Source organism: Leptonychotes weddellii, chromosome 8, assembly GCF_054177405.1.
Source record: "Leptonychotes weddellii isolate Sample4059 chromosome 8, ASM5417740v2, whole genome shotgun sequence".
NCBI classification, from domain to species: domain Eukaryota; kingdom Metazoa; phylum Chordata; class Mammalia; order Carnivora; family Phocidae; genus Leptonychotes; species Leptonychotes weddellii.
In genome coordinates, this window is record NC_138376.1 from 115,289,417 (window position 1) to 115,305,740 (window position 16,324).

At 43.1% G+C, this 16,324-nt stretch overlaps 1 protein-coding gene and 1 long non-coding RNA gene across 7 annotated transcripts in view; both read left to right on the forward strand.

The window, feature by feature from the left end:
• The window catches only part of UST (uronyl 2-sulfotransferase), a 331,541-nt gene that overhangs the window by 255,039 nt on the left and 60,178 nt on the right, over positions 1-16,324 (forward strand). The window lies entirely within an intron of this gene.
• On the forward strand, positions 869-15,172 carry LOC145723134 (uncharacterized). The gene is made up of 2 exons (XR_014147991.1): positions 869-2,346; positions 3,450-15,172. It is a non-coding gene; the product is annotated as an uncharacterized LOC145723134 (long non-coding RNA).

Consider the following 16,324-nt stretch of genomic DNA (forward strand, 5'->3'; position numbering starts at 1 on the left):
AGGGGGAGTGGGAGAGGGAGAAGTAGACTCCCCGCTGAGCAGGGAGCCCGATGCGGGGCTCGATCCCAGGACCCTGGGATCATGACCTGAGCCGAAGGCAGATGCTTAATGACTGAGCCACCCAGGCGCCCCTCAAGTCAGTGTTTTACTTGGTAAACATGTCTGAGACCATGCATCCCTGGCTGCTAAGCACCATGGCAGACAGGGCTAGAAAGGTATCAGCTTTATTTTGAGCAGGGGACAAAGACAAGGCAGCACTTTATAGTTCTGCCCATTTTTAATTGGATTATTTGTTTTTTGGGTGTTGAGTTGTATAAGTTCTTTATATGTTTTGGGTACTCACATTTTATCAAATATGTCATTTGCAAATATCTTCTTCCATTCCGTAGGTTGCCTTTTAGTTTTGTTGGTTGTTTCCTTCTCTGTGCAGAAGCTTTTTATTTTGATATAGTCCCAATAGTTTATTTTTGCTTTCTTTTTCCCTTGCCTCCAGAGACATATCTACAGCAAAGTTGCCACAGGAGATAAATGGTTATTTTCAAGCTTGAATCTCATGTCTTTCATTTCTGGGAATTTTTATTGTTTTTTTTTTTTTTTTCTTACATGATTTTATTGCCACCATTTTCTTTCTTTCATTTATGGAATGCTCTTGGTCAGATATTTGAGCCCCCAGGTTCATTTTTTCTATATGCTTTATTATTTTTTCCTCTCTTAATTTTCATCTCTTCTACTTTTTCCCTTTGGAAGAGTTCCTCATTTTGTATTCCATTCATTCTACTGAATTTTCTCTTTTCCAAGAACTCTTCTTTAATCTTCTTTTTTTCTTCTTTTTTTTTTCTTTTTTTCTTCTTATATAATTTCTTGTTCTTGTTTATTGGATGCAATGTCACCTTAAACCTCTGAAAATTACAGAGGTTTTTTTTTTTTTAATGTTTTCACCTATTCCCTGCCTTGTCTCTATTTGCTCTAGGTTCCTTCTTACTGTTTTGATTGGTTGGGGCTCTTTTTTTTGGTCTGAAGGCTTTCTTCTGGTAATCTTTGTCAGAATTTATATTTAAGGGTGAAGCACTAAAGAGCTCATTGAAAAATGTTGCACAACAAGGGAGGCTTATCAACTAGTGGACTCTGCTTGGGCTGATCAAATACTAATAAAAGTTTTGCTGGGAAAACATTTGTTAGTAATTGTAGGTCTTTTTTCTCTGGAATTTGTTCTGTTTCCCCACTGAAGAATTCTCCGAACATCTGCTTGGGGGATGGGAGGTGAGGTGGGGTAAGAGAGTGGGGTGAACATCTGGTGGCTGATGTGGGAACAGGAGCTGAAGGTCTACACTCCATGCAACATCCATTTCATTGTTCTTATATTAGCCCGTGCCTCTCCCTTCTCTCCTCTGGGTTAGCAAATGAGTCTGGAGCCTCTACCCAAACTCTCTGGAGACGAATCCCATGATTCCCCAGGCGATGGGGAACTCCCCCTAGAGAAGGAGCGACAATCACTGCAAGATACCTGACTGCAAATCTGAGGCCCAGCTGCTTCATACCCAGACTGCCCACCTCATGTCCAGCTTCCCCATCTGGGACGCCTGGTGCCACCACGCTGTCTGTCAGGGATAAAGCAGGGAGAGCTCGTGTGTCTCCACTGCGACACTTCAGACGTGCTTCCCGTGCTCTGCCACGTCGAATGTCCTCCACCATCTGCTTTCATCCTCCAGCAAGTGGTTGAAGTCTGTTTTCCACTGACATCCTTCTCCAGTTCCGACATCCTTCTCCAGAGCTCCTTGTGATCTTGCATTCTTTTATAAAATAATTATCCTCTTCTGCCATTTTCGATTTTCAAAGGAGAAGAGTTGAAGGCAGGTAATTAGCCTACTGCCGTTGCTGAGACTGTTCTAACTACCTGAACTGTAAGATCCTGTTATGGGTTTTGTGTTTACAGCTCTTGGTGAGGTACGTGACACCCATTTCTTTCTCATGCTATCTGCGTAGCCACCATAGGAGTTGGGCCATAGCGCTGCCTTCGGCATCTGTATCTTGGGATTATAGTCCTGGTGGGATTTCTAAAGCAAAACAAACAAACGAAAACAAGATCCCTTCGTGGTAATTTATTAATTAAACTCCATTGGGTTTTTATTGAACGATGTTGCTATGATGAAGCTCCAAGCTATTGTTTTAAATATGCCCTCAAAGACAAATCAAGGCCATATTGGAGATCTCTTTGAGATGAGAAACTTACTTTCGTAAGTTCCAAGAAATGATTACAAAAAAAAAAAAAAAAAAACCACTCCCGTCGTCAGAGGCAGAGTGCATGACCACCCAAAGATCGCGTTCCATGGAACTTGGTGGAAACAGGTGTCTCCTTTTCGTGTGCTGTCATGTGTCACTTTGGGGGGAAGCGTCTCCTATGACTTATGCAAGGAGGCTGGCAAAGGCATCGGGGTGGGAGAGTGGAGGCCCTCAATTGGTGAACGCTGTCAGTCAGCTAACGTCCTGAAGAAAAGCGACCATTGAGGGGTTTCTCGGCAGCAGCTGCTTTAGGAGCGGTAGCCACAGCTCATATAACAAATGTTTCAGGATGAATGCAAACAAAAGCCAGCTCTGAAATTCCAGCCACGCCATGTCCGAGCCAGTTCAAAATCGTATAACCACTCCGTTCGAGTTTTTCCCCCTCTCTAAATGTATTCCATATGAGCCGTGGTGTGGGACTGCTGGGTTTGCCTGCATTCACTCAGAAAGCTGTTTTTAAAGCCCAGACTGAAAGGAAAGTCAGTCAGTGGGAAAACAAACTCAAAGAAAACACTGGGACTCAGGTGAGGGAGGTGCGTTTGTCTTCCCCAGCCAGGCATGCCCCCGGAATGGGGGTGGAGGCTGGGAATCAATTAACCGCCCTCCTCGGCGGCCTGGGAGCAGGACCAGGCTCCAGCAGGGCCCCGGGCTCTGCAGTGGCCTTGGCTGTGGCCGACCACTGTTTCTCAAAGTGTGGTCCGAGGACCAGTGCCAGTCCTCAAGCTGCTTGCTCCCAGCTGCTGATGAAATAAGGTCAGGAATTGAGAGTAAGCCTTTAGAAACTTGGATGTTCATGGGGCATGGCTGTGATCACTTTCTAAAAACTCTCTCTTAGGATCATCGATCTGAAATGGATTCTGGGGGGATAAATCAGAAATTGTTTGAGAAACACTGCTGCCGATTCTCCTACTGGCTTGGCCTACCAGTTGGAAGGTCAACTCCATTGGGTTTTTATTGAACGATGTTGCTATGATGAAGCTCCAAGCTATTGTTTTAAATATGCCCTCGAAGACAAATCAAGGCCATATTGGAGATCTCTTTGAGATGAGAAAGAAAGTAAATTCCAAGAAATGATTACAAAAAAAAAAAAAAACAAAAACACTCCCGTCGTCAGAGGCAGAGCGCATGACCACCCGAAGATCGCGTTCCGTGGAACTTGGTGGAAACAGGTATCTCCTAAGGCCCCCTTAGGGCCTTACAAGACCCCACCTAAGGCCCCACCTAAGGCATTTGAGGTCTATGAAGTGCCATGATTCTTCCATATGGTTTTGCCTTCTTGCTTTCAAAGCTCCAACTGCTGCCCCATAGCAATGGCCAAACACCCAAACTCAAAGAGGTGTGATACGTTGAAAATCTGCCTTCCTAAAGCTGGAAGCTTTTTGACCTTAAAACCTTTAAAAATGGCAATACACCTTAGGATAACACTATTACAGTCAGCAGAGTACTTTGGATTTATGTTGGCTCACCTTTCCCTCACGACTCTACCAGGTAGTGTTTTGGGTTGAATTATGTCCCCCAACAAGATACGAAGTCCTAACCCGGAATCTGTGGAGGCGGCCTTATTTGAAAATGGGGTCTCTGCAGATACAATCACATTAAGATGTGGTCCTACCGGATTGGGGGGGACCCTAAATCCAACGGTGTTCTTATAAGGAAAGAGAGATCCAGACCCAGGGAAGAAGGCCACGTGAGGATGGAGGCAGAGACAGCAGCTTTGCTGTCACAGCCAAGGACCACCAAGGATTGTCAGTAGGGACGGCTGGAAACTAGAAAGAGCAGGAAAGAGTCTTCCGAGGGAGCATGGCCCTGTGACTCTTTGATTTCAGACTTCTGTCCTCCCAAACAGTGAGAGAATATATTTCTGTTGTCTTAAGCCATCCAGTTTATGGTAATATTATGGCAGGCCTAGGAAGCTAGGTGCAAGTCCCCATCATCCCCATTTCCAGATGAAGGTCTGGAGACTCAGTGATAGTAAGATCTGCCCATGTTCAGAGCAGCCTGGATTTGAACAAACGTGAGCTCTGTCCTCTGCAGATTGTCTCTCTTTGTTGGATGAAGAAACTGGGGAAAAAAGAAATATCCAGCATTTGGGAGAAAGTTGAATAAGTGTCTTTGCAACACTACAGTGAAATATTATGAGGCGATTGGAATTTTATTTGGAAGAATTGTTAACGAAAAATAGAAAAACAATGAAAAATCAGACACAATATTATATTTATATGATACATATTTATACATGTTTATAGTACACACACACACAATACGCTTAGAAGAACAAACTGGAAGGAAAAAGACACCAACAGATTAGCAGTTGTTAATTGTACTTATGGATTCTGGATAGCTTTTATTTTCTCCTTTAGACTCTGGCGCATGGTCTACATTTCCTGTAATAAACATGGATTTGGGGTGGCCACAGTGTATTACAGTCTGGCCACGTCCGGGCACAATGCCGTGTGCTCTCTGTGCATATTGCTATCGTCAGAGCGGAACGACCAGCTAGGTATTAAAGCTAGAGGAGAAGAGATGTCCAGAGAGTCAGAGGACTGTATCTGAGGTCTCATGGCTGGCGGAGAGGCGGAACCCATCAGGCTCCAAACCTTGTGCACTTTCCACCACGCTTTGTGGCCTCCACTCGGAAAAAAAGAGGAGAGTGGGAAGGGGGGACGGTTAAGCAGTGATGGAGCAAGAAGAAACTGTCACTGTGGCTCCTTTGGGCAGGGCTCACGCATCCTCAGGCATTTGCATGAAATAGAGGCATCATCCTTTCTGCCACTTAGCTCAGCAGGGGCTGCTTGAAGGCAGAGACCATGACGCTACCTTCCTAATGCCCCGTGACACCGGCTGTAGAACACTTCAGAACACTTTTTCTTTTTTTTTTTCCAAGTCTATTTATTTATTTATTTAAGGCATCTCTACACCCAACCTGGAACTCGAACTCACGACCCTGAGATAAAGAGTCACGTGCTCTTCCAACTGAGCCAGCCAGGCACACCTAGAACGTTTTTCATCACATAACCTGCCTGGCTCTCTTTCTCCTATCCTTCCCTCCTTTCAGACCCCCCGCAACCTGGCAGAGTTTGCGGAAGACCATGTGTAAAGCACAGTTACTCACCGAGTGTTTCTGGGACAAACGCCTGGAAGTGCCTACCCGGGTGACCAGGTGTCCTCTCCCTCCAATCCCAAATCCAAAGGCCAGTGAGGGCATGAAAAAAGCTTTGACCCTGTTCTCTTTTTCATGTAGCCTTCCACCTTTCAACTCAACTCAAACCTCAGTTATAACATATTTAAGTCACTTTTTAAAGCGACTATTGAAACCTAGTTTTATTCCATTCATATATCACATAGTTTCGTCATAGAATTTTAACTCTCATCTGTGCAATTCTTTGTTTCCATTATTTTGAACTCATGTTTATTTGTATATTTTTCCTGAAAAGTATCTCCAGATGCTAGCAGATAAGCATTGTAAAAGTAAAATCTTTTTTATATAGTTCAGTACGTGAAAGACCTTTGGTTCGGGCTCTTCTCTGGTATGCATCCCCGTTAGGAGGGCACACCATTCCTCTGGAGGCTAATGAACTCATTTCCATGGCACGGCTTTTTTAAGGGCTCAGAAGCATGCTAGGAAAGACTCCCAAGACCTCCTCTTAACCAGATTCGGTTTTCATGATCTGTGTTCCCTCTCTCAGCTGTCTTACTCATAGGCTGCAGTAGAGACATTCTTTGGCTCCGTGAATGAATGATGCGCCATGCTTCTCCTCGCCCTGAGATAGTCTGATAATTCACATAAGAGCCTGGGTGGTTATCAGTTGTACAAAAGTAATCAAACGTAAGGAAAGCCCATCATTCCCAGGAAGGAAATTTCTTGATAGGGAGAGGCAACTGGGTCACTTACTTAGCAAACAGATACCACACTTACTGTGGGCCGGGTAGCATGTTTGAGCACCTTATAAATAATTAACCCAATTCATAGGCATGGGACTTGTCTCTGTGGCTGAGTGCCTCCCTCCCTCGGGGCCTCCTGCTAACCACTGCTGGCCTCTGTGCTCCTCTCCAGGAGGGCTCCCCTCCAGCTGGTTCAGTTGTGTGCGAAGGAAGTTTCCTCTTAGACCTTCAGCCCAGTGAGCTAGATCTCGAACGTCTTGCGGGAGAGCAGAGGGAGAGGCACAGAGATAGGTGCAGAAATCGGGATAATTGGGTTTACAAGCTCTAACTGGCATTCTGAGGTTCACAGCCAATGGGTGTTCCTGCCTTGTGTCCCCTAGTCCACATTCCTTGCTCTTCTGGGGAGTGTCTCCCCTCTTCCCAGGGAGCTTCCACTGCAATAGCCTTCAGTTTAGTCACGAGGACTCTTTCCACGATGATGGAGAGATTACTGACGATGGTCTCTGGTCATTGTGAAAGGCGCGCGCCATTGTTTGGATGCCTGTTCAGTGTTTGTTTCCCCGGGCCCCATAACTAGAGACCCAAGTCGCTCTCTCGGTCATGCTTTGCCCATGACCAGAATGAACCATCTTTACTTGGGTAAATGAAGTCTCTCGTCTGCATCCTTCAATCCGTCTTCCTAGTTAGATTTCTCCCACTCTGTGCCTGTCTCTAGACTTGCGGTATTCCTATACACCATTCCCACACCCTAAGCTTCCTTCCCCACGCTAAGAGCACTTGGCACCTGAACCATCCTCTCCCCAGATTAGGCTATCGTGTGGCCCACTCTTGCAGAGAGCTGATAGATAATTTTAGAAGTATGAAGGTATTCATAGCAGACAGTGACACAATTTATCCTGCCCAGGGAAATTTCTAATAATGATAATAGTAATATCTAGAACAGTGCTTTACACATTGTGAGTGTCCACTAAAATTTGGTCGAATTAGTATGATAGGCATTTTGTAAGCATTTTATGTGGACTTCCTAATTTAATTCTCAGGACAACCTAATGTCATAGGTACTTTTATTATTTCCATTTTACAGCTGAGTAAACTAAAGCTTAAAGAGGTACATATGACACATCACTATTTTATAAAGAAATTCCTTAGAAAAAGAACCATTTTAGACACTTTTTATTGTATGTGTACTGAAAATGATTTTAAAGAACATTTTAGGAGAAAATACGTTGTTTTATGTACAGATTTGATGCACCAGAAATATAGGGAAGTGATGTGAACTTCTGTTGCTCAGTAAGCCAGTTCATTATTTTGCATCTTTGGCACTTCCTTCCACTTATCACAATAGCAATGAGGACATAGGGTAAAATCTTGGCTGTCTTGGGGTATGGTAACATACTCTTAACCCAGTAGCCTGCCTTAGGTCATATAGCACCAGGATTTGGACCCAGCCATAACCATTACATAGACCTGTGGTCTAATGGGGTCCTCCTGAGACTAGCTCACTGTCTCCCAAAACCCTCCCTTCCAATGACTGGTCTCTGGGAGAGCCTGTCCACTGACAACATGCCCGTCCAGCTGGACTCTGAACCCTCCTACAGCAGAGTAAGCCCCCTGGGTGTGAGCCTTGATACAGATAGGCCTGATTTGATGGAGATAGACCAAAAGGACTGTTGAGCTGGCTCTCAGTCAAAAGAATTGACCCAGTGGACTGAGCGTGGCCATCTTCTTTAGAGCCAGAATATAGAGCTGACGCTCCAAGTGGTGATGAAGTCTTGTGTTTGTTCAGGGTGATTTTTGGCTCTACCATACTTCTACATTTCCACATTATAGCACAGGATATTGTTTGCCTAAGTATAATAGGGCATGTGAGTTGGTTCCTGGCATTGACCATGGAAGATTAGCTTACTTTCACCAACCCAGAATCAGCCCCTGTGGCTATCAAGAAAGACCACACAACTCCCAGAGTGTCTATAAGTAGATACCAAACCACACGTGTTATTAGTCTTGATTTTAGACCATATTATTATTAACTTTGCTTTGGTTGAAAGTGGGCCCCATCATATTGTTAAAATAGAGTTTCACGGCCTTTAAGTGACTAGAGTACGTCACCTTTAAGATGTTTTCCTAAAAGAAAATGTTAAATCCCAAATACATTTTTGGCTGAATAGTTGGTTTTAATGGTCCAGAGTCAAAAACTGTAACTTAATTCCTCGTAAAACTTAAATCAATTTCACGAGGGTTCTGCTAAACAGTTCCCTCTGTTCAGCCCGCAATTTCTACTCGTTCCTAACCCTTAAGAAATATTAGCATATTCTTCTAAAACGCCAATGTTTTTTCCATTAAAAAAAAAACAAAACAAAACAACTCTATTGTCAGTATCTGGCTCCTGTTGACATATGGTAGCTTATTTGTGGCCTGAATTACGGTATTGTGGTTATTGTCTCCCCTTCTCTCACTCCCTTCTTCCTTGGTATCAGCGAGGAAACAGCGTTTAAATAATGATTTGTATCTGTCATTTCCTACATTTTCACATTTTGCTCGCCCGAAGGTGATGAGAGTGCGTGCGAGTGTTCTTTAGACTTCTCCCTCCATAGGTGGAACCTGGTATTCAGCATGGCTGCTGCCATCATTGTTTCGTTCGGCCATGGGGTTTGTTGGTGGAATGGCACCAGCTTAATGCCACCAGAGACAAGAATGCTGGGCCTCCCCGAAAGGCGGTGAAGCATCTGGAGAACTCCGAAGAAAGATCCAAGTCGTTTTCAAGTTTGCTTCATAATGTCCTCAATAGTCTAACGTTTGGGGCACAAATAGTCAAAACGTCTTCCAGTAACACGTGCTTTGGATATCAGATTAATGCGGGGCAGGAAACACTTGTGAAAAGGAATCCACCCAAAATGAAAAAGGCCAATCTGCCAGCATCAAAGACTTAGTGTTTTGTTTTGTTTTGTTTTACAAAATGGAAAAAAAAAAAAAAAACTTTTACCTCGTGGTGAGTACGCTTTGCTGAAATAATCACTCTCACCAACAGAGTGTCAAGTTTTGTAAGCTGATAAGCACCATTCCTTATTAGGGATGGAACTAATCTGGTACTGTTTTCTGATTCAGAGAGAGTTAAGAGCTCTGAGGTTGCATCCCAGGGAAGAGTCTTGAGGTCAAGTGTGGATGTGTGGACAGGCTTTTCTGGCTGTTGAGGGATGTCATTTGCTGTTTGGGGCTCAGAAACCTGTGTATTTGAAATCCATCTTTTTTTATGAAACTCGTTTCTTTGGGGGGGGGGTGCGGCTATGTTCCTTATTTTTCCAGAAGTTTCCCTTCATTTTTTAATAAATTTCATGGTTTACTAAAGACACAGTACTACAGAGAAATAGGGGGAAGAGATTTATTTTGTCCACAAACCCAACTCAGTGTAGCAAATGTTTTTGAGCACCTGCTGTGTACCTGGCCCTGCTAGGTGCAGGAAGCATTCACCAGCAAGTGCTCCTTGATGTGTGTGACAGTCCCCAGGGGCACTGCTGGACACGCTGACTGTCTGGACAGCATGATAGGAGGGGCCTGCATGGGAAGCCCCAGATGATTCCAGTGCAGTGGTGCCCCCTCAGACCTTGAGCAGCTCTCTCCCAGGATTGAAAGACAGAGCTTAACGTTGACCACAATCTCTGAGAGAAGACGGTGGGGTCTTCAGAAACAAGGTGATTCCTGGATCTCTGCTTTTTAAAAAATTACCTTTGTGGGATTTCAGGTCTTTGTTTAAAAGGAAACAGGTGACTTTATAGCTCCACCATTTTGTCAGTCACTCAAGTTTGGAAGTCTGAAGTCCTTTTTCAGTTATCACTAAAAAGAACCATCCCCCAACAAATCTGCTTGGGAGCATTATGGAAATCCTCCCAGCTTACCAGAGAGCACAGATACTAGATTGCTGGGTGCCAGGCATGCACCTCTCAATTACCATTGTTTCCTGCAGGCCACGGTCAAGAAATAGTCAACAGAGAATTGGAAAGAGATCTTCCTCTTAAATCCATAGAGAGCTCTAATGTAACTTAGAATGTACGTTGGCCTGGAGTGCGTCCTTACAACCCTATTTATGCAGACTGGAGTTTTACTTGGTGGACAAAATTCACGATGAGCAGTGGTGGCCCTATCCTGGAGGTTGACAAGAGTAGACTCGGAGACTTCTTTTGGTTGGGATTGTCCAGGCCACACACAGATGGTGTTCCAGGTTGGCCCCTCAGCCAGTCTACTGGCTGGGGCCTTGGGCCACCATGCCCTTTAGGAGGCTGAGGGGTTAGCTGAGCCTCTGGGGGCCTGGTTTACCCCACCTCCTCTTTGACAGTCTAGTAGGAGCCAAATGCTCTTTCACAAATGCTCCTCCTATTAACAAGGTTTTCTCTTTTCCTGAGATGAGAAAGCAGTCTCAGCCCACAGGTTACGGTCATGGGCTTTGGAGCCAATAGACTTGGTTCTGAAACAGCTCGGATTCATAGCAGCTGTTTGACCCCAGGCAAGTTCCTTAACCTCTCTGAGCTTCCATTTCCTCATCTGAAAGAGGAGGATGAGACCCTCACAGAGCTGTTCAGAGGATTCATGGAGATTATGTACTCGTGCACACACGGACAGTTTCCAAGGCACTTTTCTGTCATCTCATCTGATTCCTCATTTTCAGTGACTCGAATGGTAGGCTTTGCAGCCAGTGTTCATGCTAGTCTGGTCTTTGAGTTTCAAAGCAAACACCAAAACAACTGTTTCAAAGTCTGTTTGTCCTAGTGCCAAGTTCCAGTACTCCCGGGCAGGATGCGAAGTGGTGTGTGGCATGAGGCCTCGGCTGGCTTCAGCTTTTCTTGTGGTGGGGAAACTGTCCATGTAGTGCCTCCTGATCTGGGCAGCCTGACTTCTTGGAAGTGTCTCTGTTTGGAGTGAAGGAGGATTTATTTTCCCTCTGCGTTATTTTCAAAATCACCTTCAAGTCAAGAGTTAGAGTTGTTTTCTAATGCAAATGTTGAGGTCACATGAAGTTGAGTGACCACATCCTGTGGCACAGTCCCACTTTGCTCTTCTAGTTTATTTTTAATATAAACCAAGAGTAAAAATACATACACACCCCATCTCAGATGCAAATTGAAGCCAGGCGTTGTTTCCACATATCTGTGAAATGTAGTGGGTAAGCTAATGGAAAAAAAAAAGGGTGCTAATACTTAGTCATAGTATTAGTATGACTAGTACTACTAGTAGTTGCTAATGCCACATGAACATTGGGTCTTTAGGAAGAGGTAGAGTATGGGGGCGCCTGGGTGGCTCAGTGGTTGAGCATCCGACTTTTGATTTTGGCTCAGATCATGATCTCAGGGTCCTGGGATTGAGGCCCAAACGGGGCTCCACGCTCAGCACAGAGTCTACTTGAGATTCTCTCTCTCTCCCTCTCCCGCTGTCCCTCCCCCTGCTCAATAAATAAATAAATAAATAAATAAATAAATAAATAAATAAAATCTTTAAAAAAAAGAGTATGTACAGAACAGTGCTGTGATCATAGCACATATCTTTTTCATGTGCTAGAACTTGGATTTCTAACACAAAGGTTCATTAGTGAAAGTCATGAAAACACATTTTAATAACCATTTAATGGAGCATTTCAAAATGTAAAAATCCTCTTAGCTTTCTGAAATCAAATCTTTTGTGCTGTCCACCCCTAGGCCATTTTGTGTAGCATGTTCTAATTGAACTCAGGATTTTTCATCAATAGTTCTAGCCCTGGAGAGACCCCTAGTAGGGTTTCTTCTTCAAATGTGGGCACCAAACTTGATTTAGGGAACATCCACCTGCACAGGAATGCAAAGCAAGAGGGCAAAACATGTTCATGTATGACAGTGTGGAGTATTGTAAAAATGCCATTTTTCTCAAATTAGTTTATAATTTAAAGAAAACTTGTTTTAACTTAAAGGGATTCTCCAACTCATCTGGAAAAATAAACATGTGAAATGGCCCATGATTTTCTTTAAAGAAATGAGGAGAGGTTTGCCCTACAGGATTCAAAAATATGAGAAAGCACTTGATTTTAATATAATGATGTAAAGGCATAAGCTCAGAGAGATAAGTCAGTAGAACAGAACCAGGTGCTAATATAAAAAGTGATGCTCTATATGCTAAAGATCATTATGAAGGAAGAGTAAATCAAGGTGTGAAATAGTTGGCTAAATGTTTAGGGAAAAAAAGAATCTCATGTAATATAATACCGTGGGCCTTAAGAAATTCCCAAATGGTCTAAAGAGTTCATTCTTTTTTTTTTTTTTTAGTGAGAACAAAAGAAATAGAAGAAAATATAGGTGACTGTTTTGCAATGATAGTTTTGATAAGAATTTACTGAGTGTAAAAGCAATAAAACACATACAGTAGTTCCCCCCCACACACCCTTTATCCGTAGAGATACATTCTAAGACCCCCCGTGGATGCCTGAAACCATGGATAGTACCAAACCCTCTATGTACTATGGTTTTTTTCTTATACATATGTACCTATGACAAAGGTTAATTTATAAATTAAGCACAGTAAGAGGTTAACAACAAGAACTAATAATAAAATAGAACAAATATATCAGTATGCTATAACAAAAGTTAGGTGAATGTGGTCTCTCTCTCATAATATCTTATTGTATTGTACTCACCCTTCTTCTGATGATGATGTGAGCTGATAAGATGCCTGTGCAATGAGATATAGTGAGGGGAATGGTGTAGGCATCGTGATGCAGCATTAATCTGCTGTTGATCTTCTGATGATATGTCTGGAGGATCATCTGCTTCTGGACCTTGCTTAACCCGAGTAACTGAAACCATAGACAGTGAAACCATAGGAAAAGAAGGGACTACAGTACACATACAAAAAGAATCCAGAATATGTAGTCTTAACTAAAACTTTGAAGTAAGCATGTTTAAAACATTCACAAGTGGGCAAAAATATTTGGGACAATGTAAGATGTATGGTTGATATTTTATCATTAATCTATAAAGAATTTTTATAAATCCATAAGAAAAACACCAACAGAAAAAAAATGGAGAAAAAGAAATACAAATAGCCAATAAAAATATATTTAAAAATAAGCCCACACTCACTGATAATCTAGAAAATGCACATTACAATAAGAACTTATTTTCTATTAAATTATTGTTGTCTGTTAAATGGACAAACAGCAAGCAATATGAGAGTCCCTGGTGATGGAGACAGTGCAGAAAAATGGCCTTTCAGGAGATTCCCCATTAGGGAGGCAAACTCGTATAACCCGAGGTAAAGAGTAATGCATATAATGCATATAATGATCACATATATGAAGAAACTCCCGAAGGTCGTAGCCAGTGGCCTGGTAGAAATGTCCTGTATCTTGACTGTGCAGTGGTTTTGCATGGATAGATAGGTGTCAAAACTCACTAAATTTTATGCTTTAAACGGCTGTGTTTATTAAATCTAAGTCATTCCCTGGTTTCTTGATATGGAAAAATATTCACAGCCTTTGATCCAGTCATTCTAATCCTAGAAAAAGAAAAGCAAGTGGGTGCATCCAAACTATTGTAAGGACATTCTTCACAGTACCGTTTACAATTGTAAATCAAAAATGGACTTTAAAAAAGTAGGAGAATGATTAAATACATTTGGGTGCAGTCCACTGAAGGCTATCACATACTAAACTATTAAAACCATGCCTTTAAGAACATTTAATGACATAATGACTGCTCAAAATACGACGAGACATGAAATGGAGGGAGAAAAGCACAAGTAGTATTAAAACATGATACTTATTTTATTAGAAGAACTCTGTAAGCACAGGAATAAAATTAAATAGAAATATCTCCAAGTGTTCGTGGTCATTAGCCGTATCTCTGGGTCGTGGAATTACTAGTGATTTTTTTAAATTTCTTTTCCAGCTTTTATATAATAAGCATTTTAAATTTGGGGAAAGGATTATGAATTGTAGGAAAACAATTGAATACACAGGATACACAGGACGTGTGAAAGAGGGAGCCCTCTAGAGCCCTGGGGCATCACAGCGCCCCACAGGACTTCTGTCCTCTTGCCCGTGCTTTGCTGCAGACACAGCGGCACTGACGGATGGGGGACAAATAAAGAATGTCATTCTCTAGGGGGCAGCATAGATTCAGGCAGCTGGAATCCAGGGCCCAGCTTTCTGTCACTTCACCAAGCCTCTCTCCCTCAAGACTTCCAACCCCTTTCTCAGCAACTCTCCTTTGGATTTTATCAAACCATCTGCCAAATTCTAGCCAGTGGTCCTTTAAAAAATCCCTTGGTTACACACGCGCGTGCGCACACACACACAGCCCTTTCTGGGTATGTATTAGAGCTGTGAAATTGTGTGAAGATTTCTAGTCCTGAAATACAAAAATGCCATGACATGCATTTAACTCTTTAATGGTCCTGAAATTTTTATCTCACCATATGAACTGCGGCGTAAACACCATATCGGCACGAATTGGCTTCCTAGGCCTGAATCCTTGACCCCTGGAGGCAACCAGGCGGATGCATGAAGGGGGCTCACGGATCCTTTCTATGAAATGTTTGCATCCCGGGGTAGTCAAACCAGATGTGAACTCTGCAGCTGTTTTCATGTCAGGGACTGAGATTTAATATGCATCCTTTCTTCGTCTTTAGTACTGATGGCACCTAATGAACCCTTCCTGCCGTGGTATCTTGAGGTCACTGATTTATTAAGTTTGGTAGGTGTGGATGTTCCATATTCGGCTCCACCTCCCCACATTCCATAGCGTGAGTCTCAGGGAATGTTCAAATGACATTTACCTGTTTCTTTTCCCTTTTGACCGACGAGGATCCTTTCTGAGAGGCAGACACCAGCATTATTCAGGACTGCAGTTTAGACTTTGCTGATATTTTTCAATACGATCTATTTTTAAAACTCCTTCAAAAGTAAGTAGCAAAAATACAAGCCACGGGCTTTTCTTTGGAAATGTCTTCACCGTAACCATCACGTCCCTGATTGATATCAATTGATCCTGATTCTTTTTTTATGAAAGGAATGATTAATTGTACAAAAATGTTGAGTGTCCGGAGATGTGGGAGAATGGAACGTGATGGTGAATTGATGTGCCTTTTCTCCCATTTGACTGATTATTGTGTGACTATTTGACTGTCTCTTCCTAATTCTTTTGCACCTTGTTTAGAGGGTTTGTGAAAGCCCACATGCGAAGACTAGTTAAGGAGCCAGAGCCCAGGTGGTGGCTGGGCAGGTGGTTCAGCCAGGCCCAGGTGGTGGCTGGGCCAGAAGGCCAAGTGACCCAAAGCCTGGGCACAGCAGGGGGCTGCATTGCAGAGACAGATCAGAAGGGCGGCCCAGGGACAGGTGCTGGTGTTGGGGGTGAGTGTGAGAGTGAAGGCCACAGCCCAACACAGACCAGAAGTCTCCGTGGTGGAATACAGATCCCACATTGAGCTATACGTCTTCCATAGCTGTATTCCCAGGGAAATACCCACATTCAAGAATATAGAACTCCAAAACCACCCTCAGCCACATGGTTGTCCGCCCCGTGGGGGATTCAGCAGGCCAGAAATACCTAGAAAGTCAGGCAGCCCCTCTGTAACCCCCAGGGGGAGCTTCACCAAGTGGTTGGTATTCTGTAAAAAAAAAAAAAAAAACAAAGAGGAAGCCAACACAGAAGAGGGAAAGACCAGGGAATGGGTCTGATTTTCCTAACACAGGGTCCTGGGTACTGCCGGGTCTTTTGACACAATCTGAAATTGATCTTTTGTGTATTTTATCATTTAGTTAAATAGCATGTCATGCCAGAAGAAAGTGAGTCTGCATTGGTTTGGGCCACATTACATAACCCCGGGAACAGGGCAGAGGATTAGACAGCACTACTCCTCATCTTGCAGGGTCATTCTTTGTCATTTCCATCTCTGCCATTTCATTGTACTTCCCTAAACTGCCCATCTATGATGGTAGTGATGGGTTGGGGAGAGTTTCTTGCAAAACTTTACCTTTTTTTTTTCTTTTTTTTTTTAAGTATCATGAATTACTTTCTGGAAGTTTATACTTGCCCAGCCCAGGTAAAATGCAACAGAAGAAAAAAGATGGATAGACAAGAAATAGTCCTACCCAAGGGGAACTTTGGGGAGAGAAAAATTCATGAAACATCCTAAATATGTTTTT